Here is a 27,696-nt window from a genome sequence, read left to right on the forward strand (position 1 = left end):
TCCACAGTCCCTTTGGAAACATGACTTCCCTGTGAAATCTCTTCTTTCATCCCCACGAGGTGGGTTCTAGGCCTCTCAAGAGTTTGGCCTGGGTCTTGCCCCCTGGTTGAGGTGTAGCGTGAAAGGGTGTGGTCAGCAACTTGCGGGACGCAAGGTTACTTTCAGTTCAACAGCGACACCTTTCTTCCTCCCATCTGCCGCTGTTCTGCGACTGCTCAACTCACACTCTGTAATAAGTAGGTTTGCTACTTCTGCTGATGGAGCTGCAAAGGCAGTCTCCCCCTCTCTGAGACCCGAGCCTCCCTCCCCACCCATACTTCACCACACAGGCTGCCTGGCAGAGGCAGGGGGCAGGATGCACAGGGTAATAAATCCCATCCACTGCTGAGCTGAGGGATAACAGATGGATAGGTCTCCTCGTGCAATTTCCACTTCGCTTGGTTTGGGTATTAAATAGCAGAAGGGTGGTTTCTTCTTGTGCAATTTTCAAACAGATGAAACCAGAGGGAGGGTTTGCAGGGCTGGGAGGAAAATGAGAGACTCGACTGTCCTTTAGAGGAATCCCAATGAATAGGATACCCTGAAAACCCTGGGAAGGATTCAGACTTGTTTTTGCTGCTACATAGAAGTCAGTTCTTTCCTCCAAAACCGCCCGCTCATCCCTACCAGTCATGGCAAAGAAAACGATCATGGGAGGCCAGACAGTCTGTTGTTCATGTTGTTATAGTGTTATGGTGATTGCAGTACAAATTCTCAGGGTGGAAAAAAAGGTATAATGACAGATTGTGTGATTATACCCATACTTATAATTAAGCTGTTACAATACAGACGAGCGCCTGCTCTCTAATGTCACCGACAGAAACCTCTTTGCTTGGAAAGGAAAGTGACTCACTCTGGCAATTAGAAGGAGTTCCCTACAGGACTTCATTTTCCAACCTTATGAACACTCCAGTAGGAAGATGTGTTGCTTGCTTGAATTACAGGGAAAAGTACAGAGATCCAGGAGCAACCACCTGATCTCCAGGTACAGGATGTGGTACTGGTTAGAGAAGGAATTATTACCATCACAAATAACCTCTTTGCAATGCACAAAGGACTTGGCTCCTGCAAAGCACTTTATCATGGTGTTTATATGCAACTCTGTGGGGCGAGTTGGATTTGTGGTTTCCATTTTAGGGCTGAAAGGAGAGAGGGAAAGAGAGAGAGAAAGAAAAGACACTCAGCAGGCAACAGAGCAAGTTGGTGCCCACTTGGGACTCCTGGCCACTTGCCAACATGGCTATTTCCACTGGCTGTCAGTTGCCTGGTGGTAAAGCGGGGGGGTTTCTGCCTGTGCAGTCCTCAAAACCCCAGACAAGGCTATGTTGAATTTTCCCAGTAACTTTGAATTTTTTTCATTTCCAGGGGAGTCAAGGATGTGCATCTTTTTTTTCCTTTTCCTTTTTACCCAACCCTCTTTGATTAATAGGTCTTATTTCCTTTCCTCTGGCAGCCATCTTTCCTGCTAGACTTTGCTACAAGGAAGTCAACCACTCTTGCCTGCAAAGATATGTGTGGGATTCTGTGCAGGTAATCTGTAATGCAGCTGAGGTAGATACTCTTCAGTGATGAATGTGTGCCTCTGTGCAGCAGGCGGTTGTCGTGGGATTTGTACAAAGAGCCCCTCCTTCCCTGATATTGTGTGACCTGGGGGTTCCCCTTGGAAAGGACTGTCACTTGAGGGAGGAATCATTATGAGGCCATTATTTTGAATTCATTGGCAGTTTTCTTGGAAAGTGTGTAACCTCCCTGTGTACTGTTTCCTTATCTGCAGCTCCAGGTAATACGTATCCACCTCCAGAGAGGCATCTTGAAGGCTAATGAGTTAATGATATTTGTGAAATGTCTTGAAGATGCAAGGCACAACACAAGTGGTAAGACTTAATAGCATCATATTCACATAAAAATCATTCTCGGGCATCAATGTTTGAGGAGCTCACCCTGAATTATTTCCATAAACACAGAACATATGATTGACACCACATATTTCTGAGTTTAAAAAAATGACCACTTGATTGAAATGTTGAGGGGGAAAGGGTGTAAGAATTCTACAACAGGGTAGAGAGTTGATGGGGAAAGTATCAAAGCGAGAGGGAACAAACAGGGATCTTGGGGTGGCCATTTCCCTAAAGTTTTAGAGAGGACATTTAAAGTTTTCCCTGCTCAGCATCCCTTCCCTCTTCTCAGGGTGCTCATACCTCCTTTTGGAGATCCACCTCTCCCACTCTCAGTCTGGTTTGAACAGGGATGGCCTGTGACCCACACCTAAACCAGTCAGTAAATTCTGCCTCCTTGTCCAAAGTGAATTGTTCAGGGCTGGCTGTGTAACGCAAGTAACCCCAATCAGAGGAAACCCCAAAACTCGCATTGAAATTGTTCGTAACAGAACATCATGTAAGGTGGGAGGTATGGGGGGGAATTAGGCCACCAGCGGGGGAAGACTTATACAAGAGTGAGGCCAACCCATCTTAAAGCACCCAGTCCTGATATAAACTCGTTTGAGCCCTGCTTTCAGTCCTGCCTGGACTTTCAATCACATGAGTCAATGGTTTCCTTTCTTACAAACAAAATTGTAGCTAGTGTTGACTTTGGGCTTTGGTTGCTGGCAATTGAAAGAGTCTTAACTAATATAATTCTCATCAATCTTTTACTTGGAAGTTTACTTCCAAATTAAGAATGGCTGAAGCTGTCTGCTCCATTGAGTTGCCTTTCTCTCACCATTTTTCTTCCCTGTGAAAGCCTGATCTCACGAATCATCCATTCAGGAAGAAAGTCCTCACAGCTCGTCCACTCTGTGCGAGGTGCCAGGAGAGATACAAAGATAAAGAAGATGTGATCCCCATTTTCAAAAAGTCATTGTCTAATTTGGGGCATATGATATATATTCAAAGCATAATAATCTCTATTAAAAGAGATCTCAAGCATTTATTTTAGGACTTTTGGAGGTGAGAATGATCACAAATGTTTGGGAGGGGGATTATGACAGCAATGGAATCTGAGCAGAGGCTTAAACACTTTGAGTGGAGCCTGAGACCAGGGAAGAAGCGTTCCAGCTGGGAGGGCCAGCATGAGCAAGGGAGAGGCAGGGGAATCCTGCATGGGGATGGTGGGGCAGTGGATGGACCATAAGTCTCTTGAAAACCAATAATGGGAGATATGGTTGGAAAAATTAATTTAGCCAAGATTGTGGACGGTCTTTGTGCCCAGCCTGGGAATTCAATTTTATCCTTGAACAGTGCAGATCTATGCAATCTTATTATCAGAGAAGAAAGACAATTCCAGCTACACATGAATGAAAGAGGGGAAGGATGATAGCGACTGAATTCTCTTTGGAGAACTTACAACAGTCTGGGTAAGAGATAATGAAAGCCTCAAATGATTACCAAGGATGGTAGGTAGAGATTGATAAGGGGGCTGGAATGAATGGAAAAGATATTGCGAGAGTAGAGTGAACTGGTTGGGTTTGATGTGGAAACAAAGGAACTTCATGGTTTCTATTTTGGATATTGGAAAGATGTCATGCCATGAGCAGAATTAGGAACTATAGGAGAAGCAGTCTGTGGGTGATGTAGGTTTGTCTTCAGGTGAGCATTGGCCACAAGACACATGTCCCATGAGCTCTGGAAGTGAAAGTGAAGCAGAATCATATATTTTATGCTCGGAAGTTTGGTGTAGGATGCCAGGAACTGTGGCAGCTCATGGGCATCATCACTGATCTGCCAGCTCACCTTGTTTGTGGGACCATACCTGGATACACACCTCCTCCTGCTGCCAGATCTCCTCCTGCAGCTCCTTCAAGCCCTGGGCCAAGGGAAAATGCAGCTCTGTGGAGAAGGACATCACTTCTGCTGCAAAAGACCCATGGCAGCAATTGGAGGAGGTGAGAGACTGATGTGCACTCTACTTCATCCTCAAGGTTATCTTTGTCCTTGATCGTGCCCAACTTTCCTGTCCAACTACCAATCTTGTTGAAACAACAGCATTGCAGGCACTCCTCTACCAGTTCTTATGATCGTGGAATATCTAATTCCCATTCCACATCCTTTAGTCTACCTACACTCGTGGTGGTTCTGCTTCTCTGCTTGAACTCTAACTGCTTCAGTGGACTCAAGAAATATGAATCCATTCTCTTTATACCTATGGAACTGGAGATGTTGGTGGCATATTCAGGTGGAAATGTATACAGCAGACAGTTGCAATGATGAGTCTGGGTTTTGAGAAGCTGATTAGGACTAGAAAGAGAAACCAGACAGTCTTTCACACAGAGATGATCATCAAAGCTGAACAGTGGATGAAGCTGTGGAGGTAGAGAGTGTAGATAGAGAAGAGAAGAAGGCCAAGGATAGAACTTTGGATAATGCCTATAAAGCCAGGCAGAAGGAGGAAAAAGAGACAGGGAAGCAACCTGAAGTTAACAACGAGACCAAATGAGACCCAGGGGAGCACTTTCTAATACCCAGAAGAAAAGGTCTCTGGAGGAGGTGACTGTGCAAAATTATAGCACAAAGAACAGGTATTCTCTTTTTTCTATTGTTGAACTTAGCATTATAAAGGAAACCCTGGACATCATTTAGTTCAACTGTCTCATTTTACTGGAGAAAGAAGAGAGGCCCTTGAGAGCTTTCTTGAGACCATAGAGCTAGTTTGGGGCAGAACCTGAAAGAAAACCAGTTCTCTTGCTTATGTTTGAATGATTTTTCTAGTATATCATTCTTCCTCATCTTGTTCATGATGCTGCAAGAATCAATGAGACAATATTGAAAAATATGGAGTCCGCAGAAGGAAAGATTTAATGATGATGCTGACATAAATTTCAGTATTTCCTTGTTTCTAAGGTGCGTGAAGCACTTTACATAGATTATTCTTTCTCAAAAGAGTTGTCCACCACAGGAAGGTGGCAAATGCTTTTATTCTTCTTTTATAAACAGAGAAACTGAGTCATGCTTAGGTAACTTGCTTTGTGCAATAAGTAAAATGCCTTTTGAACCTGAGTGCACCTTAAATGCTCTCGACAATGAGGTTATCTGAGCGTCACTGATGTTTCCATGCTTGACAGTTATTTTTTGAAAGAACAGACTCTCCACCTCACCTCCCTACAATCACAGCAATAGCTGGGTGGTTTGTGAAACCTGTTTCCTTACCTTATATGTACAATTGGTGTGCACTCTTCATATTTTCATATAATGATACACACTGGGAGTGTAGTAGGTATGCAAGAAATGTTCTCGACTTAAGAATTCTCAGCGATATTCTTTCACTTCTGTGATCTATGAAATAGGGAATAGGAATGGATCCTCAAGGTAATTTCTTTACACCCTTTGCATCAGTAGCTTCGACTTGCCCCTACGCAAATGCACTGGAATGTTGGCAAAGCAGCAGTTGATCAAATTGAGTTTCATCTCCCGGACAGTGATGTGGATAATTGGCTGAAATTTGCTCACGCATCAACGGTGTATCAGATGAAGTGAAAGGAACAAAGAAGGAGAGCTGGTGATGCAAAGAGGGAGCGAGAGCCCAGAGGATACCAGCCTCGCAACAACAACGGATTGTAAGGATTTCCACGTGCCAAGGGTCACACCCATTCCTCCCGATTGGCTTTTATTCCTAGGCTGTGTAGGAGTTTGGGAGAAATAATATGTTTCAAGTTCCTACTATGTGCCAGGTACCTTGTTATACTTACCAGGTATTATGGACAAGATACTTCGGGTTTCCCTCTCTCATTTCTCTCTGTAGTCCTGTTATGTAATTATCTCTTTGTCTAGCTAACTTATAAAGATAGAAGACAGTTTACAAAAATGCAAAAGTTTCATAAAAAATGTATACTCCAGATCTGTCAGAGGTAGAGGAGTGGCTACAGAGGCATTACTGTCTCCAGAAGGGCTCCCTCTCAGCTAGCGCAAACTGGAAGCCCATTGACAAAGGCAGGCCACCCCTTCGTGGTTGTATCGATTTCCTTTCTCACTCGCAGGCGGTTTACTGCTGTTCCACGTACACGCAGCACAGCCGTCCCCGCGGTGTGTTGCCGGGAGGGGAGGATCTTGTTCACCCCTGCCCGGTCCCGTGCTTTCCCCTTTCTCCCATCCTTTGTGTCTGCGGTTCAGACCGCCTTTTGTCGTTTGTGCCAGTGTAGTTTTCAAAAGCAAGCATCTCGCTTCCTTTGGCCACTCGGAGAGCATACAGTATATTTGATGTCTGGAACATCAAACAAATGCTGGTGCTCACAGTGCAGAAATAATCCCAGACAAAAGAAGACTATGGCCATGTGGAGAATACGAAAGAGATGGGGCTGGGAAATTACCAGTCAAGTCAAAGAAGAGGCTGTTTCACCAACTCAGTTCACCCGTGAGAAACAGGACGTGTGAGGCTGGCGAGAATCTGCTCAGAGCACTCTGCCCCCAGCCACCCTGGGTGGTGACCGTGCCAAGGAAGACTCCTCTTCTCCTGAATCATTAGCTGCACCCTCTTATCTTCCGTGCAAGCTGAGTCTTGAGCAATCTTGTAAATGTTCCTAAACGTGGGCATGGCCATTTAGTAGTGAACACACATATGCATACCCCCTCTGTGGAAGAAAGTGATCCTGGTCTCGTTTTGGAACATAAAAGCCAGGCTGCTCAGCATCTGGGGAAGCGGAGATCAATGTTGCTAGCTCCCTCCTTCCCCCGTCCTGCTAGACTCACAGAAAGGCACGGGAGTTGACAGGAATCCGTGGGATTTCCTCTTCAGCATCTGGCTTCTGGCCACTCTCTCCCACCCCCATCTGCTTGTCCTCTCCCCAGCGCGGCAGCTGGTTCAGTGACGCAGCCCTAAGAGTTGAGGGGGTGAGTTAATTGCAAGAGGAGGGCGGAAAAGCCAGGGCAGGGAAAACCGTGCAAATCAAAGGGGTTTATCTCGGGAGGGCTGCTCGTGGGACCGAGGCAGGCTCACAATCGCAGTTCAAGTTCACCTTGTGTGAAGGCAAAGAGGGGTTTTAATGGCTGTGTAGGAAGAGGGGAGGAGAGAGAAAGAGGGATAGAAAATCAAAAGAGAGCGAGAGAAAAAGAGAGAGAGAGAGAGAGAGAGGCACAAATCCAAATGTCGATGTGTAGACATAGTGAGGAGAGCCTGCTGGCTGACAGGGTGATTTATTGGATTCTTCCAGTTAATCACTGCCGGCCTGTGGCCAAACGGATCTCCAGCAAAGCTGAAAGGCAGCCGAGGGAAACAGGCTTATAAGCATAAAGCCGCATAATGGTGTTCAATGAAGTGTGAGACTTTTAGTTCAGTCTCGCTGAGCCGGCCGCACCGCTGGAATGTCAAAGAGGGATTGTGGGTGGAAAAATTATGGATTTAAACTGCTAGCTGTAAATGAGGTCAATATGTCTGGTTCATAAACAGTCCGAGCCTATTCCAAGAATGCAGTGAGGGGGAAAATTAGCGTGAAGCCAACACTGTAGACAAACCTCATTGAGATATAATTGCAGCTATAAATACAAGCGAAAAGCTTACGGAGCGCAATAAAATACAGACACGCTTTTCTCTTCCCCCTTCTTCTGCCTTCTTTGAATCTCTGCATTTGTTAAGGGCTGTGCATCCCTAATGCCCCCTTCATCTCTCCCTCCCTCTCCTAGTGACACCCAGTGTTGCAATTAATTGAGTGTTCTTGATCTCCCATTCCATTTTATTCAGGCAAGATTGGAAAAAATCAAAAGAGCACATCTAAAGCATTTTCTTCCCTTTTGCTTTTCTATTGGAATCAGGTTGAAATGCGTGGAAAAAAAAGCAGTGCTTATTTTTTATGAAGGGGAAAAAAATCCAAGTAAAAAGGCTTTTTAAACTAATACATCTGTTAGATCATTTGAATCTCAATTTAATGAAGGGACATCAAAGGTGCCCACAGGATCCTATGATGGGGATTGTTTCAAGAGCTACCTGGTCTTGGCTCATGAAACAATGACTCAAAATTAGTGGGTTTTTTCTCCTTCCTTTTTCTTAAACTCCAAAGACTCTCATTACTGTATTTTGTACTGGAGCTCAAAGGACAGAGGACAGACATTAGCAAACTTGCTTCGCCCAGTTTAAAAGCCGATACAGTAATAAATTGAAGTCTAATAGCTCTGGTCAGGCTGTCTTTCCCCCTAAACCAATTGATTTAAATGGCAGTAATTTGGCCAGCGAGGCTAGTCCTGTTTAAATTAAACCCATTAATATAATAGCGCAAGTCCTGAATGAAATCCTTCTGCAGAAAAGGCTCCACTGGGCAGTAGTTTCATAACGGCCTGGGGATGTCCTGAAACACCCACAATCGTACAAACAGGAATCGTGGATTACAGCCAGGACCCTGAAAGGCTCCTGAGACGAGAGAGAGAGAGAGAGAGAGAGAGAGAGAGAGAGAGAGAGAGAGAGAAAGAGAGAGAGAAAGAATGAATGCAGGATGTGAACAAAACTGTGTGAGCACACACATTCGAAGCAAGCGAGGAATAACGACCTGAAGTTTACAAGAGAAATGACCTTGGTTATTAGTAACAGTGAAAGGTTAATTGTATTAATAACAACAAGCGGTGTTCCTGCGGGAAACGCCTTCAGCATCCTTCTTTTCCTCCTCCCATCTCACTAAGGAGGTATTTTTTCTCTTTCACTGTTCTGCCTAGACCTCACGGCCCAAAAGGACAAAAATAATTCCTTCTAAGCAGAGAATTCCATCCTCGCAGCTGAAGGTATATGTGTGTGTGTAATTTTAACATTAGCTGTCAAGACAATGTCCCTGCTATGTCCGCGTCTGGTTCAGAGTCAGTTTACATGAACATGGTCCAGCAGGTCAGATTTTGATTTGGGAATCAAGCATGCAGCTGCCATTTTCATCACTGAGTCTGAGTCAGTGTTTAAACCTGAGCAAATTGTCTGCCATCTGTTCAAAGGGAAGAGATGGTTCCTAAACAGACCAGAGAGAGCGTGAACTAAGGAGCCATGGAATTGTGGGGACTGGAGCGTTTATGCGTATGTGAAGGCTGACGGTAAGATAATGCCACACGCGTCCACAGGTGGCCAATGGGAGAAGTTTAATTACTTTACACATCCATTCTGAATCTAACCCTCCAGAAGCCAGTAGGAGGCGGCAGGTATCTGACAACAAGACGAGGCATTAGGTATCAGGAGGTCCAGGCTCTGTGCAGTCAGAGGCAAGCAGCTTAATCTGAGTTTGTTTCCTCATTAACAAAAGGGCGGTGGGGGGTGGGGAGAATACTTGTTCTGCATTCCTTACAGATCATTACTGGAATCAAGTGAGAGAGTGCATGGAAAAGTACTTGGTAATCTATGAAACGTTAAATATAGGTAAGATAGTAGTAGTAGTCATAGTACTATTATTAGGTTTACTAACAAAGCAATAACTTGTAACTGGGTTAAGTTATAAGGGAAGATTGCGTAGATTCACGTGGTCTTCTTGGATGCTGACCATGTTTGGGACACAGCGAATGGGTCTTTCACATAAGCTTTTCTCATTTACTCTTAGTGTAACCATGTGAAGTACATATTATTATCCTCCATTTTATAGGCAAGGACACTTAAGCTTTGAGAATCTGGGTCATCGTTCTCTGCTCTTCAAATAATAAATAGTAGAAATAGAATTTGAATCTAATTCTTCCACATTCACTTTTTGTTTTTTGAGAATGATGTTCCCCTCATCAGAATTGCCATTCTATTTCTTTACCCACCTATTTGCACCTAATTCAGCCCAGTGGATCTCAACTTGCAATGCATATTAAAATCACAAATATATTTATGATTTATGATATATTTATATCTGTTTTTAATAATAATGTTCAGAGTCCACCCCAGAGCTTCTGACTCGAGAGTTCTGCATTAGGACCGAGGTGAGAAATATTGGTTTAGCCTATCAAGAGAGGAAGAATTAGAGTGCCTATCCCACTGCTCCTTCCAAACTTTGTGTGTTGTTCTGCATGGTTAAAACAAACACATACACACACACACAGAGTTTAAAAACAGGGAAACAGGCAGATTTCTGTGCCTGCTTCCATAACTCAGTCTTTAAACATCAAAACAGCAGCTTAGCTATAGAACTTCCCTATAAATGCTTTCCTTCCCTTAGGCACTGCTCAGCTGAGGAGACAATACTGCTTCTCTTCTTAATGTGGATAATGTGAGGCTACACCACAAAGCAGAAGAAGTCCACCCTCTGGGTGACAGACCCTTACAACCACCACACTCAGCTGGGGTCCTACAAGTGGTGGCGGGCGGGGCACTCAGCAGATGAGAAGACAGGAGCAAGAGCAGAGGGCACCCCAATTTGTATGTCAAGCTGCTATTTAGGGGAATTTCTTTGCTGCCCCTTCTTTCATAGAGTGATAAACAGAGTTTCTCTCTTAACTGGTTAGCATCATGCACCTCCCAGCGTTACTATGCCAGAATTGGTCCTTCTCTGAGAAACATCAATCAAAGAACACCAGAAATCTAAATGGTCGATCCATCCAATTTGTGGTACCCATCACCCAGATTCTAGAGGTGGGCGCAATACATATTGTTAATCCATATTTCACTAGTAATGAAATAGGAAGTGTGTGATTTGCCCACAGCCACAGAGCTAAAATACAATATAGGTGGGACGTATTCATTATTAAACAAATATTTATTGAGTGCTTACTACATCCTAAGCACTATTCCCAGCACTAGGAAATCTGCTCTCATGGAACTCACATTATTGTTGAGGAAAGACAGAAAATGAGGCAATAAAAACAAATGTGTAAGATGCGAGGGCTGAAAAGTGCTATGAAGAAAATGAATCAGGGTCTGGAGCTAGAGAATGATGAGAGATGCGATTTCCTATGGCGAGTTGGGGATGTTCTTTCTGATGAGGTGGCATTTGAACAGACCTGAATGAAGTGAGGGAGGGAGCTTGGGGACTAGCCTTTTAGGCAGAAAAATCAGCAAGCGCACAGTCCCCAAGGCATCACTGTGTTTGTCTGCTTAGAGGTTTCAAATTAAGTTTCTTAATCTAAATCCTGTATTCTCTCAATTATTCAGTGCAGTCAGTACAGACGTCCTATATCCCAGCATATGGTATCCCTCGTCATCTCAGTAAGATCATATAATCCGGGTTTATAAGCAGCTCTTCCAAGAGGAAAGACAAATCTTCCAAGAGAGGTGTGCCCATGAAGGTACTCCTCTCCCTACCCATGAAGGTTTCCTGGGAAGCAAAAACGATGGTGGAAAATTACTCACATGACCTGGAATGGCCATGGCGCACTGGGGAAAGGAGCCATTTTGTTCCTGTCTGCATTTCCTCTCTGCCCCTGGTTACATGCAGCTCATTATAAAACCAGAAGATTTTCCTTCCTTTTATGAGTTTTTCTTATGGGTAGATTGGTTTGCTATGGAGCCAGTACAACGGTTCAAAAGCCGCAGAAAGCCTTAGTTCACAGCCAAGCCTTCGCCACTGCCAAGATCTGGGCTCTGCCATTTGAGGAATCATGGAAATGTCATCTGAATAGCAGTGGAAATATAGGAAGTTTCATAATGCTTTTGGGTTAGTTCCCACTGCCCACGAACCGCCATCTCCATCAAAGTAGCCTCCTTGTTTGGGGAACCACTGCCCTCCTCTATTTTTTCGCTACCCAACCTCAGCCACCATTTAAGCCAAAATGCTAAACCAAAAAGCTAGGAAATTCAGAGTGTGTGGGATGACTGGGAAGCAGGAAAGATGTAGTTGGATTATAGGTCAACTTTCCCTTTCCAATTAACAGAACTGTTGAGATATCCTTATGCCAGGCTAGTGAGGCTTTCTTTAAATGTTTGCTATGCCCCACCTTAAACATCTAACATCAGGGTTAGAGTCCTATTTGTAAATGTTTGCTTGGAAAATCATGCTTACCAGTAGGGATGAGCCCGTGTATGCCCACCAATAAATGATAGCTTAAGACGCTCTGCTTCGTTTACTATTGCGTGGGAGTCTTAAAATATACTCTATAGATTTGGTCTTGAAGGACACACAGATACGTTGTCCCATCACCCAGGTAATTTCCTTGCTCGTAGCAGCTTGCAAAATTGTTGGTTACAAGGATCCAGTTTTGAAGAATTCGTTTGTTAAGAGAAATCATCTTAAAAAAGACAGACTGTAACTTGCTTCCCAGGCTTTTTGCAGTTTAAAACTCTCCATCTCCTCTGCAGCAGCCTGCTGAAGAAATTGATCAGGAAGAAATTGATGAGGAACGAGCATCCCTAGATTTGCAAACCTCTGCCCTCAGCTATCCGTACATTCCACAACTTCAGCCACCATTTAAACCTGCAGCCCCCAAGCCTTCGCCTTTTCCCTTCCTTGCAATTCCTCAATGGTGTGCGTGTTTCATTCCACCTCACGCACAGAGGGCTGGCTTCCTCACATCCCCCGTGGTGTTCTCTCATGACTTGCACACACAATCTCCTTGTTGTCTTTCTTTCTGCCTTTCCTCCTACCCATAGTCCACATCCTTTCTCTTCCCCCTCCTCCTTAGGCAACCGTTCTTATCAGTTTCATGCACATCATTTTGTTTGAATTTATTTTTGTAAGAGATGTATTATTTTCTGCACACATTTTTAATTTATGTAAATAATATTGCCTGGTATATCACAACTAATTTCCTTTTTTAACTCAGCACTATGTTTTTTTTTTTAATTAATGGACTGTTTTTTAGAGCAGTTTCAGATTACAGGAAAATTAAATGGAAAGTACAGACAGTTCCTGTATACTCCCTCTATCCTTTCCCCTCATGCTCACAGATTTTCCTATTATTAACAACTTGCGTTAGTGTGGTACAATTTTTACAATTGATAAACCAAAATGGACACATTATTATTAACTAAAGCCAAGAGTTTACATTAGGGTACACTCTTGATGTTGTACATTCTATGGGTTTTGACAAATGAATAAAGATATATATCTACAGTTACAGTATCATACATAATGGTCACTGTCCTAAAAATACCCTGAGCTCTGCCTGTTCATCCCTCCCCATCAGCCTCTGGAAATCACTGATCTTTTCACTGTCTCCACAGTCCTACCTTTTCTAGAATGTCATATAGTTGGAATCATACTATATGATAATTGTGGACTTTGTTTTTTGTGGTGTTTTTTTGGTGAGGGAGATTGGCCCTGAGCAAGCATCTGCTGCCAATCTTCCTCTTTTTGCTTGAGGAAGATTGTCCCTGAGCTAACATTTCTGCCAATCTTCCTCTATTTTTGTACGTGAGATGCCACCACAGCATGGCTGGATGAGCTATGTGTATGTCTGCAGCCTGGATCTGAACCCGCCAACCCCGGGCCACTGAAGTAGAGTGCGTGAGCTTAACCACTACACCACCAGGCCAGCCCCATGGACTCTGTATTTTTAAGGTCCATCCATATTGTTATTTGTACAGGCAAAGAACAAACATAAATGTGGCTATCTGATTCTTCGTAGTACTCCATTGTGTGGGTCTACCACATTTCACTATCCTCTTTTCCAATGATGGCATCCATGTTGCTTCCAAGTCTCTGTCACCATGAATAAGTTGCCATGATCATCCCCAGGTCTCCTTATGGCCTGTGTAAGAATTTCTTTGTCTCATATAATTCATTTGGGAGTAGAATGTATACCTGGATATGCATAGACTTAATTTGACTAGGTAGTATCAGTCTGATCTCCAGAATAGGAAAAAGAATCCATCTTTCTCTCACCTGGGCATGAAAATCCCAAGACCCATACATTTTCACCAATCCTTTCATTGGCCAGCTAAATTGTAGCATTCTCAGGGCTATGAAAAACTATCTCATTGCTCTCTTAATTTGCATTGCCCTGATTACTAAGTTTGAGCTCATTCACCTTTGGAGCTCCTCCTTCTCTAAATTGCACATTTACGTCCCTTTAAGGTCTCTCTTCTCCCTGGACAAAGTGTCCTTGTGATCATTAGGTGAGTACATGTTCTCTGGGTGGGGTAACAGGCTCTCGGCAATTCCTTTTCTCCCACCACACACAGCAAATCCTTTCACATTTTTCTAGTGCCCAGTTGTTCCATGCCAAGAAGATCAATGCTGACTGTGCTCTGACACACCAGACCCAAGTCACTCAAATCCTGTGGTGATAGAAATGCACAGAAATGGTATACAGAGTTTTGCACATCATAGCACAATTTTATAGAAAGAAGGTTTATCGTGGTAGCATGATAATATGTACTGAATTCTCATTAATTAGAAATGACAAGCTCAGCAAGAGTTTCAAAAAGAATCTAAGTTGCCCATGGATTATGTAGAAGTGTCTTTGTCAAATGAAAAACTGAAGTCTATTACATTGCACACCATCACGTGTAATATTTATACCTTGTTCCAGGGGCTTGTTTGCAGAGTAAATACACTTTTAGTTTTACCTGGCTGCTTAGTTATTAATATGGCTGAAGAAATAAAAAGAATTATTGCCACTTGGTTTTTACTACTCACAGTTCTGTTAAAAACTATATTACTTTAGTGAGATTATACATGTCATTCATTGATACCGTGATATTTTGTTGTGTGTACTTTTTACTCCAAGGATTTTTTTCTGAAGACTTTCTTCTTTGAAAATTGAATTCAACTATTCTAAACTCAATGCTTTGTCTCCCATTTAATAGTCACTCTTTGCTCATTTCTTTTTTTCTCCTGAATGGTTAATTTCTGAAGATTTTCTGGCATAAACTAGTGAAAAGACCTCTTCTCATTTTAAAGGTGAGGAAAGAGGAAGGGGAAATTTTTTTTTTTAGATGGAGAGAATCCTGGGTGATTGCCTGGGGGCAGAGATGTGATATTGTGGTATGATGGAATATTTTGTCTAAAAGAATCTTTCCATTTTCTTATAATTCCAGAGAATAAAGTTTACTTGGTGTAATTGGGGTCTCTATTTTAATGTCTCCTTTGAGTTTCCTTTTCCTAATTTCTGGTAACTTCTAAAACCCCTATCAACTCATACTATGTTCTTGAGGTGCTGTCTATATCCTGCAGGAGTTTGTTCCCGGTCAAAAATTTGAACAAGGTATGGGATCCCTTAGCGGGAGATTTAAAATGCATGTTGAGTGAATAAATGAGTGAATGTGGTAAAGATTTAAGGCTTGATTTCCTCTCCCCAGGACGATCTGAATTTTAATAGAAGTATCTTGAAAAAATGAAACCGACCTTGAAAACCCAAAGCATTAACCTCTAAAAGGGGGTTTTGGGGTGACCAGAGGTTAATGGGAATATTTTGAGCAAAGAAAATTAGCCTGATACCATTCAAATGACTCCTCAGAGGCGAGCAACAAAGTTATCTGCTCACAATTCCATTTTATTCCACTCAGAACAGTCATTGAGGGCCTGCTGTCTGGGCTGGTCCTGAGATGGTTATATAAATACCCATTCTCACAGTTTAAAGAGGAAAACAGACAACATTGACATAATATGGTACAGTATGATGGGTTTTGTTCATGAGGTGTGTACAGTATTATTAGAAGCCAGAGGAATAAAATAACTCTTCCTGGGAAAATTCAGGAGGCTTCCTGGAAGAGGTGGCATTTGACCTAGATCTTAGAGAATGAGGAGTTCAGTCAGTGGACTAGTAGTGAAGAGTATGGGAGACTAAAAATACCATGAACCAAGGTCAATATTCTATATTACCAACAGATACAGAATTGACCTAGCAAATCCCCCAAGGCCACATGCTTTGGGACATCTTGCTAAAATAAAGATATGATGGGAACATATCATTCAACCGCACCTACTCCTCTTACATGGATGTCACCTTTTTCAAGGGCAAAGTCTTTTCTCTTTCCATTCTTAGGTTGCCTTGGTGCGTGTCTGTGCTGTGACAATCAAGGTTGATTGTCTTGGATTAGTTATACTGTTGAGCTTAATTTTCCTTGTGAGCTGTTAACTATTCCAAATGTGCTTGAGTCTGTGATTAGTTTTGCCGAGAAGATTTGCTGTTTGGGAACGTGGGTAGCTTTCCAACCCTGCTTTTCTGGCAGCCTTATGCAGATTTAATAAGAACTCTGGTCGTAGAAAATTTGGGGAGACAAAGAGATCTTAAACCAATATTATGTTAGTATTTATTACCTCTGAGCCTATTCTGAGCAATGAAGGAGAAATGACTTCTACCTGAGAGGTCAGAGTGAACAAAGAAATGACCAAGTCTGTTTAATTATAAAGCCTGCCTTTCCCCCTTATGCACCCCACCTTCCTTAATCTTCTCTAAGGAAAGAAGGCAGCTAATAGGAAAAAGCCATTCTCTGCTTTCTGTGCCTTATCTGAGATGGTTCTACCATTTCATCATCTTCTTGAATAAATGAATACTGCATGCTAAATACTTGTTGACATTTCCATAGCAAGGGTGATAGTTCCAATTATTGGGTTCTGAAAAAGGGATTTGGGGAGGGGCACCACAGATTTCTGTATATTTATGGGAAGTATGGTGGGGTGCATCTGAAAAGAATCATAAGGAAATACTAAGAAGGGGAGACGTGTCAGCATGGCAGCCAGGAAAACTGGTTCCTGGTCTTGGGTGGATAACTGGCTTGTGAGAGTGAACCTCCCACAACCTCGGTTTTCTTGGCAATAAAACGAAAGGGGACCAGATGACTCCTGAGATCCTTTCCTTTTTTGAAACCTCACGTAATCGTTCAACGTGAACTGTGTTGTGCAATCGGAGTTTTTGAGAATATGGGTTGTATTTGCCCAATGTGTCTCCTCCGCTTCTTTCTTGCCAACAAAAAGCTAATGTGTAGGGGTTTTTCTAGGGGGAGGCGGCATTACATCCAGCACTAAGAGAAATTGTCACTTTCCAACATCCTTTGCAAATAGGTTTGGCCACATGACACACTTTGGGCGAAAAGGTGAAGTTTGCTGGGAGCTCTAAGAAGTTATTTGCCTTTCCTGATAAAATTAGTGACCATCGTTTCCTTCTTCCTGCCTTGAATAGGATGGGAGCTACAGTAGCCATCTTGTGACTATGAAGTAAAATTGTGTTGTATCACGCATCAGTGAACGGCCACATATCTCCAGAATTATTACACGACATAAATAAATCTCTCACTATTTGTTTACACCACTATAGGTTTCTTTTCTGTTACTTGCAACACTGTCCTTTCCCTTCGGGCCTTGAAGGCCAATATACTCAATCCTAGTAAGTTGAAATGGGCCAATTCAGAGTGAAGTTCATTTAAAAGGTTAAATGTTTAGATTTTAATCCTGCTTGCTCTATAATCTTTAAAGTAGCTGTTCATTTAAATATGTATGGAAAAAGTCAGAATATTTCAAAGTATCTACACTGTATACCTATTGACTGTATGGCCAAGATCAACTTAAAGCACAGGCTGGTACGGAGATGTCTGGGGCACTACGTAGTGTAGAAAAGTCATCCTGATAGAATTTCAGTTCTCTTTTTCCTAATGTTACTCTTTAGAGTTCTTATTTTTCCATAGGAGGACAATATACTAAATCATAACAAGATGCTAGATTTTCAATAATTATCCCCAGGAAAATTTTTAACCCATAGGAGCATATATATTAATGGAATCACAGGCATCTGGATAGGAAGATCTTTTTTTTTTTTTTTTTAATGGCTGAGAGAGAGTTTTCTTTAAGATCTCTCTAAATAACATCCCACAGGTGAAAATCTACCTTACCTGTACATGAGACCAGCCTAGCATCAATATCAAAACTGTAAATTGCTAAAGACCTGTTTAAGGTTTTATTCTCACTGATAGAGGAAAAATTGAGAACTATAGATAACCCCAAATCATTTATACCTGTTTTTTGGAAGCAGTTAAGAATAAGCATTTTGAGGGCCAGCCCTGGTGACCTAGCAGTTAAGTTTGTCACACTCTGCTTTGGCAGCCTGGGTTCAGTTCCTGGGCATGGACCTACACCACTTGTCTGTCAGTGACCATGCTGTGGTGGCTGCTCACTTACAAAAAGAGCATGATTGGCAGTGGATGTTAGCTCAGGGTGAATCTTCCTCAGGAAAAAAAAAAGAATAAGCATTTTGATACATACTCCCCCCTACACACGCACATATTCTATACTCATTTGCCCATAAATCTCTTTCAGTTTATTTTTATCATAGAGACACTGATGTATGGAAGGTGACACCAGAGAGAGACAGATAACTACTACTTCACTATAAAATCACAATTTGGCAGTAAATAGTTTCATGTCAATGAGACAAGTATACAAAGACTTCAGCCACATAGGAAGCTATGGTTCCTTGCCTTATGTTTCATTGTACCCCTGCTAGGTTGACAGAAAGTCACACCCTGGGTCTACAGGAGTGCAGCGTGGGGAAAACACTCTACTCCTGCTTAGAAGCACTCCATGTCTTAGATGTGCATCCTGGCCCTCCCAAGCACACAGCCGCTCACATGGAAACCCTTGATGGATGGCCTATCAATACTCAGTGTGTTTACAGAGAGATCCCCAGCTGGGACCTCCTGCTGGAGGAAATACTAGATATGATACAGCACACAATACATTTCAATTAAAGCAGAAAGGAGTTGCTACTGCATAGAGTGCAATAAGAAGCTCAAAGATGTGTCTCGAATGTAAAATTTAAAGATAAAACTCTTAAATATTAGATAGCAGCTTCATAGGTAACTTGGAGGAGATCACACTGCATTCCTGTACTCACCCTCAACATTTTATTCCAAACTGAGGCAAAATCACGTTAAAATACTTGGCTGCTTTGTCAGGGCAAATGGAAGGACTCAGCTTGAAGAGGCAGTGTGTACAGGTTGGAGGCACCAGGTTGAGACAGAGACTAGCTCATCCATTTTATTTGGTGAAATCTCAAGCAGAGTAGTGGTCGATATGAATGAACGTCACGGGCATTCTAACTGCTTGGCTGTCCTTCATAAACATAGTTCAAAACCGTCTCTAGATTTGAAATCAGGAAGGAGACTCTCCAAGGAGAGGATAGGGACTTTATTCGGCCCCCCCACTAAGCCTCCTCTCCTGCCTCTAGTTGCAGCTTTCCTCCTAAAAGCTCCTAAAGGCTGTATGATTCCTGCTGTCATCACCATGTCCAGCTGCGGGGGGTCTGTGGCTCCTAGTTCAGCATTCGACTCCACTATGAATCTAAACCCTTCTTTTTGTTTTCCCTCAACAAGGTTGATACTTTAAAGGGAAATTTCACTAAAGGAGACAAAAATGATGTTATCAAAGACTATAACAAAAGAAAAACCCGGGAAAATAAAAAATTTATTAGTACAAGTATTGTTTTGTCTTAATCACCTTCAAAGAGCTAGAACTGCTGTTTGGCTTTGGCTTCTTGCTCTCCTGATTCCTGATCTCCTGATTTGCATATGTAAATCCTTATTTTTCTCTATCGGAACTATTTCTGGACCATTTGCCCCTGTACCAGTTGTATGGGAGAAAAAAAATTTTCCTCTGCCTGTCTTAGGTTCTCTGGCTGGGGCCCTGTACCTTAGACTGGCAAAAGACAGAGTAACAAAAGAAAAACAAGCAGAAGTTTATTAATATGGCTTACATACACATGGGAGCACCCAGTTCCGAGTAACCCAAAGCAGTGGTTAGAACTTGGGCTTATAGACTATCTTAGGCTAAACAAGGAGAAAGGGGTTTTGAGCTTCTGGGTGGCAAGTTGTGGGAAGGTGACCAGGAGCATGGTAAACAAGGATTGTTTAGCAAGGTTTGTTATGAAGAGTTAAGTTGGTGCCTTCTCCACTGATAAGAGTTCTTAAGGGTCCTCTTCTTTCTAGTATGGAAGAGGGAGATACATTTACAAATGGAAATTTCCTTTACAAAAGGAAAGATATGCCCTGTTTAGAGTTTCCCTGCATCTGTTGGTTCTCAATGGACTTTAGCTTGAAATGTACCAGAGAGGCATATTTTGAAGTGGCATATTCTGGTAGCCCTCCCAGTGAAAACCAAAAGATCTTGTTTCAATGTTTTAGCCCCCACTGGGCATCTTCATTAAACTCCTTGCCATGGCTCTCTCATTGGGAATGGTTGAATGGTCTATTTGGTTACCCTAATGCAATAATGTCCACCTCATGGAAAATAAGTGACAATATCTTGACCATATCATACACGTGCAATCTTATTGCATTCTGATCCACAGTCTTGAGACATGTTTCATCCAAGAAACTCAGACCATCAAAGAAAAAGTAGTTTAAAATTAATTCAGCTACTTTCCTTGTATTTCTTGAAAACAGTGAAGGGCATTCATGGCTCACAGCATAACAGATGTTAGCTCAGGGCCAATCTTCCTCGCCAAAAAAAATCTTGCTCCTCACCCCCCAACTCCCAACAAAAGCTTTTCTCTAACCCAGGAGGATCCATCATTTCTTTTTCTACCTCTCTATCTCCCTTCTTTTGTCCTGCATTACAAAGGCCTGAATTAACCCCTGGTGATGCTAAACTTGAAGCAGGAGAAGCCTCCTCAGCAAGTTAGGGAAGGAGGGGAAGAAATCGAGAAAGTAAAGCCAGGATCCTTTTTAGTGGGCGGGAGAAGGGGAAGGTTTGCAGACTCTCAAGGTAATAATTTTTGTTCTTCTATACTTAGAATAAGATTATATATAGCTGGCCTGGGACCGTCATTGTGTCTAGCCTTCTTTAAAGGGTGAATTGAAGTAGACTTCAATCCCTTTACTTACTACCATGTTTCTACCTATGTCCCTCACCTGGAGCATTGGACCTAGGACCTCTGATCCTGGGATGACATATTTTAATTCTCTGAGTCAGTGGTATGGCAAAGCTGTGGTCTGGACATTTGGAGTCATGTCACTCAAAAGCCTTGAAAATCTCAACAGTAATCCCAATTCTTTCAAGTTCGTCAAATCTCTTTTTCTCCACTACAAAAGAAAAAAATTCTTGTTGCCAGTATTTTTGAGATGGTATGCTTACCCCTCAAGCATATTTAACGTTGACCTCAGATATGTGAATTTTAATTTAATATGGCTTTTTAAAAAAGGAATATGGAGCTCAAAATAGCAAAAGCACATTTGAAATAGTTGTGGGAATTGGGAAGATATGATATTGGGAATGTTGGAAGTAAATTCAGTTTGGAAATTTTCAATACACTTTCTGAATCCATGGTTCCCCTTCCCCCCTTGACAAGAAATTCTGTGGTTTCAGGAACACACTGGTTTAATAAAATTGGCCTTCTTCCTTCAACTAAAAGTTTACCTGCGAGAGCCCCGAACATAATAAAATCAGATTATGACGGCAATCATATTTACTTGTAATAAATCAAATCTTTCAGACATCAGTTAAGTCTCCCCACTGCACTGGGACAATATCACGCGTGCATACATCAATACCTGAGGTGTCAGAAATATATTTCATAAGTTCAGAAAAATTGCACATACACTTGCAGCACCATTATGAGCAGTGAATTTGTAATGTGAACATTATGATGTATAAAGTGGCTTTGTTCCTACATTTAATAAGCACTGCATGTCAAGCCCACAAACATAATGGAATTTGCTGGTGATTTCTTACCATTAAATGTAGGCTATTGTTTTCAGCAAAAAAAGAGAACTTCTCCATGCTTTGCTAACATTATCCATTTCTGAGCACACAGCCTCTCTCAATATAGCAGCAGCCTCTTTAAATTAGTAAACAAATAAATAAATAAAACCAGACCCACCACTGTGACATTAAATTGGGTTGGACTAAAATAACCGTTGGCCCCACTCTTTGTCTAGAATTAGCTGCAATGAAAATCTATGTCTTTCTTTTTTAAAGGCATGTTTTAAAATTCCAGCAGTCCAAAAACTCACTGTCTTCTGTAGAAAGGTCCCAATATAATATAGCATTTTCAGGATAGATTCATTGACATTTTATGACTCTTTCCTCCAACCCAATTCTTCAAATTGTTAGCTTATTTATAAAGCTTTATAAATGGAGTTTGAGTTAAAGAGTTAGCACATTTTCAGTGATGATTTGGGGGAGTTGGCACTTAACGTGTTTTTGTTTTAAGTATCTTTTAAGAATTTTGTAGGTTTATTATAAGAATGTGTATAGGCCCATCTCTTGAGAAACTCTAAGAAACTGGTTAGTGAGTGATAAAAATAAATTAAATATACAATATCTTCTCTTTCATTCGTTCTGAAAACATATTTTCTCAGTAATCCACGTTTGTGAGGTCTTTCCGTATTAGCGTGTTAGCTTGTGTTCTCTTGGTGGAAGGGAGATGGTTAGAGAAGTTTCAAGGTCTAGAAGGGAGCAGTAACATTGATAAACCTGTGTGGAGCCAACATTTGATGCGGGAGACAAGAGTGGTTCAGATGTACCTGATGATGCTGGAAATGTGGGTTCTACTGGGCAACAGTAACAGCCAGCAGCCAAGTTCATTACTTTATATTACGTCTCAAGCACTGACATCTGGAAAGATTTCACAGATTCCCCATTCTTTTCCACATCTTCCCATCTGTTCTGTCCTTTTCCAGTCCTTTCTTTTGCATTTCACTTCATTTTTATTCAAGTATATCCTAGGTGCCTTGACTGGGTTAAACATTTGGTAAATTGAAATGTTTGATGAAGTCTCTACTTTCATGGGGCTTGCAAGATAAGGAGACAAGACAAGGACAGCACATAAAAAGGGTCACTGATAATAGAAGATTCTAGTACATGCTCAGGTGAGTGTTCACTGACAATAGACATGATTTATGAAAGGAGAGAGAGTACCAGCCTGAGTCATAGGCTTGAGCAAGGACTATGAGGAGGGGTAGGTTTCATATTTGTGGAGAATACAGATGCAGGGAAGAAAGGCCTAGAAATGTACTTTCCACTTTCTTGGAGGAAGGAAATTCGTTACTGTTTAATTTTGCCCTTTAAATTCTGCCCAGGGGCCAGCCTGATGGCACAGCAGTGAAGTTTGTATGTTCCGCTTTGGCAGCCTGGGGTTCACCAGTTTGGATCCTGGGTGCAGGCCTGCACACTGCTTATCAAGCCATGCTGTGGAGGCGTCCCACATATAAAATAGAGAAAGAAGGGCACAGATGTTAACTCAGGGCCAATCTTCCTCAAAAAAATAAATAAAATAAAATAAAAATAAATTTTGCCCAAAGAAATTTCAAGCACCTCTCCAGGAAAATTTCAGTGTGTTTACTTATCACGGAGTATCTTCAAATGGAACATGTTCCCCCTCTCTATGTCTTAAAAATAAGCATTTCCATTCACAACTGTTCTCAAAGATGCTACTTCAAAAATCACCCACTGTGGGTCTCTGAAATAGGACATGTAAAGCGTCCCATGCCTTATTGTTCAGAACACTTAAGTAGACACACACAGTAGAAAAGCAAAGTTCAGTGGAGCGAGGAACTGAAAACACCCATTTTCTTGCTCTCAAAGTTAAGGAAAAAGACAAAAGAGCAAGAGAAGAAGCAGACGGAAGAGAATGAGGAAGAGGAGGCCAGCCAACATTGCCTTAACACTTAGCACATGCTCAGTTCTGTGCCAAGTTCCTCTCGTGCATTTCCTCATTTCAACCACACAATGACCCTTTGAGGCAACTATTAAAGTTATCCCTATAGTTATGGACCAGAAATCCAATAGGGAGAGAAATTAAAAAATGTCCCCAAGATTCCACACTGCTAAGGGGCAGGATTTGTTTGAAACTTGAGTCTGTCTATTCCACAACCTGTGTGATGATCCACTGCATTGCTAATAAGACTATCAAGAAGGCAATTGTCTGGTTTCTTTGCTTGTTTCCAAATTTACCCATTTAAACTGAACACAATCTTAAGATCTCAGAGGTTCAGATCTTCAAATCCTTTCCTTATAGTTCTATAGTTGATGGCATGGGCAAGTTAAAATGGAGGATTTAATTTTCAGTTATCCAGTTAAAACTTTTTGGGTGATTGATACAATTTTTTTCAGTAGTAATAAAGATGAAAACATCATTAGGAGGTGAAATGTCTTTCCTGTGTCTGAGCTGACATGTGGGGGTATGGCATATACGCTTGAGAATGACTTGGTTTCTCAATTGTCTTCATTCGTGTTACCAAATGTTGAACAGTGAGTATGTAAAGCCTTTAGTGTGGTGGCTTTGTTACATGTCAGCTTGGCTAGACTGAACTACAATTCCCAGAATTCCCTTTCCTGTACGTTTCTGGCTGAGGTGGGCCTCTTCTGTGAGATTTGCGGGGGCAGAGGCAAAGTAGCAGCCATTTTGGAGCTCACACATTCTTGTTTATCTGCTGGCTCACTTCATTGGTGTAGGGCAGCAGACAGGGTGGCGACTGCCCACTATCCCCGGGATCCTCCTTCAGCATCTCTGACTCCTGTACCAGGTAAGTATTTAGCTCCATGATGAAGCTTACCATCTTCTCCTGGGGGATTCCCACAACATCAAGGTCAGAGAACTGACATGGTTTCAGTCCATCCCTGTGGGTTCCAGCTCATACTTGTGGGTCCCAGCTTGTCCTTGCTCTTTTCCGCTGTTATGGATTGAATTGAGTCTCTCCTCAAACCCCCAAAAGAAGTGTTGAAGTCCTCATCCCTAGTACATCAGAATGTGACCTTTTTTGGAAAATGAGGTCTTCACAGAGGTAATCAAATTAAAAAGAGGTTATTAGGGTGGCCCCTAATTCAATATGACTGGTGTTGCCAAGTGAAAGGGAAATTTGGACGCAGAGACATGCACAGAGGGAAAACTCTGTGAAGAAACACAAGGAGAATGTCATGTGAGGGTGGGGGATTGAAGTAATGCATCTACAAGCCAAGGGATGCCAAAGATTATTGGCAAACCACCAGAAGCTCCCAAGAAGGAACCAACGTTGCTGGCACCTTGATTTCAGACTTCTAGCCTCTAGAGCTGTGAGACAATAAATTTCTGTTATTTTAAGCTTCCTAGTTTGTGATACCTTGTTAAGAAAGCCCTGTGGACCTCAAGCTCCAGTATCAAAAGCAAGGACAACTGCCTTACAAAGATGACCGAATCCACTCCCACAATCGTGGAAGATGTCGTCCCGGCAACAAGTCCTTAGTGGTCTGCTTCTCTGATTGAGCCCTAACTGATGTGCAGAAAAGAAATTAGTTTAAAAAGGACCACAAAGCTCCAAGCACAGTTGCACAGTAGGTTACTTAAGGGTAATAAGAAGAGAGATATTCCTGTGATGTTAACAAACAGAGTAAACCTGAATCTTAATCAGTGAAAAAAGCTGATGACTTATAACAAAAGTTCTTCTTTTCCTCTAACTCAGGCTGTGCTATTAAATTTATTAGTTTATTGATGTTGCCTGTGTTAACTAAACACATTAGTGACGACTGCCTGCAATTTCTCTGTTTAAAAGCAGTAGTTTTTATTTTTATCAAGTCACCAAACAAGCCCTGGGCAATTTATACTCCTTCAGAGAGGTTGAACACAAATTCAGGAAACATTGTCCCATGTGTTGCTGTTTACAACATAATTATCATTTATTAATATTGCAACTTTCTTTAAAAATATCTCAATACTTGGCAGACACTAATTTATTAAACCCTACGAGTGTCCTTCTGAGTTAAGAGATAGCACAATTAATTATCACTGCTTTCAGCACAATCTGGGTCTAGCAGCTGGTCAGCAGGAAAGCTAGGAATAACATCCTGGGGGTTGTTCAAATCCCCAGGCTAATGTGTTATTTTCTCACGGAAATAGCAAATTTCCGTTGAAGTCGTTGACTTCTTGGGATTTTTTATTAAAATCATTACAATAATTATTTTTCCTTAGGATTCCAAATTGTTTTGGATCTAAGCAGAAGAAAACTTACTCTTTATGAAACCGCTCAACCTAACCAAAAGGAAATGTGTTCAAGTTAATTTTCTCCACAAACAAAAGCATTTTAACATCTCAAAATTTGCCTTTGAATTATCAGCATGATATTTTTATATAGCAAGGTATCATTTTGTAAGTTCTCACTTACTTTTGTTTAATTTTCTCTTTTAAAGACTTGAATCAGATATTTGGAAAGCTACCTGAGACTCAAGCATTTTTGAAAGGCATTTTGTCAGTAGGCTTAGCGTAACCAAGATTTGGTGGTTGTCCTTTAAACATTGCTTTGTTGTTTTTAATCAGGTCATCAGTTCAGCTATAAACTCTTAGAAGGAAACCAGTCCATTCCCAAGTGGATTGGTGATTTACTCTGTTCCAAGGTGGAACGCAAGAACGAATTTGATCAACACAAGCTCACGGTGCCGAATGGCTCTCAGCTTGGTTCTGGGGCTGCTTCTTCACTTGATACCACATAACTTATTTATATTAGTCTGGCGAACTTTAATATAGAATATTCATCATTTTGTCAAGTTCCACTTCCCCTCTTTATCCTGTTTTGCATGCTGAAACCAACATAATTACGTAGGACATCCATTTGAGAACAACTCTCTTGTAAAGAGGATCCTATGTAAAAGGTGCATTTTTTTAAAGATAGCCTGCTATGTTTCAGTTGTCTTTTTAAAATATTAAGATGGGGGAAAAGGTAATAGAAGCTATTTCTACCAGAGATCTTGGACAGAGCAGCAATTAGTTATTGGATTATTTTAACTCCCTTATGCAAATTACCTTATTTGCTCAGGTCGTCAAAATAGTGAGCTTAAAGTTAGCCACAGGGGGTGACATAATTATGGTTGTTAAGAATAAAATATTTCTGATTTAGAGAATCACAGACATTTTTACAGAGAGAGTAAGCGGGAAATGATCTTATATTCTTTTGTTGTGTTGTTCTGTCAGTGAAAGGAAGAACTGTGAATACATCAATCAGAGAGCTGTTGGGAGCAAAGTCAGTCCATTACCTCCAGAGGGGAGAAGGAGGGAGGAGAGAGTAGGAGTAGAAGCAGTCTGAGAATTCATATCCCAGTAAACCAAGAAGTATTAAAGAGACAGTGGTTTACTTGTATGAATTATCCAGCTGTGGTCTTTGCAACCAAGTAATTAATTACTTTATTCAACAAAGCAGCTCACAGAGTAGATGAAACAGGCAGAACTAGGAATATAGCATAAAACAGAATAAGACCTACTATTAAAATGAATTAAAAGCAAAATTAGGTGTTGCACAGTATTGGAATAGATTTAAATTTGGGGTGCTCATATGTAGGTGTTCGTATTTCTTTTATGTTCTGCATTGTGTATTTTCTTAAGACTTGTTACACAAAATAGTAACTAACATATCATTTGATAAAATGTATTTACTTAACAGCAAGGCAACTATGCCAGAATCATTGGTGTGAGAAAAACCAAATTAGTTAGCTTTCAGGATGCCTGGCTCCTGGTTCTGTACGGAGCCCTAAGGGACTGGTGACCTGCAAGTGGGTCCTTTGGCCCAGAACCATTTACACCCATAGAGCAAGACCGGGTTCGGAATAGCAGAGCAGAAACATTGTTCATTGATCAATGAATGGAGGAGGCAGAGCTCATGCTCTATAACACCTCCCGCCCCAAAGGGAAGGTGAGAGGGTTCTTGTGGGATGTGAAGGGGGAGGGGTCTCACGTCATCACTTGGGGCAGGGGGCATTGGAGGATGCACAGATCTCCCCTTCTTGCACACAGCATCTTTTGGACAATTTCCTTTTGCACATGGCACCCCATCACCATCTTGGGCTTTTCTGGTGTGGACCAGTTCTGCCCTTTGGCCATCTGGCATTGTTCTGCCTTAGTCCCTGTAAATAAGCGCAACTTAAAGCATTAGACATGAAAATGTTTTAGGGACTTCCCT

The sequence above is a fragment of the Equus quagga genome, chromosome 6 (genome assembly GCF_021613505.1).
Source record: "Equus quagga isolate Etosha38 chromosome 6, UCLA_HA_Equagga_1.0, whole genome shotgun sequence".
In the NCBI taxonomy this organism is placed as follows: Eukaryota; Metazoa; Chordata; class Mammalia; order Perissodactyla; family Equidae; genus Equus; species Equus quagga.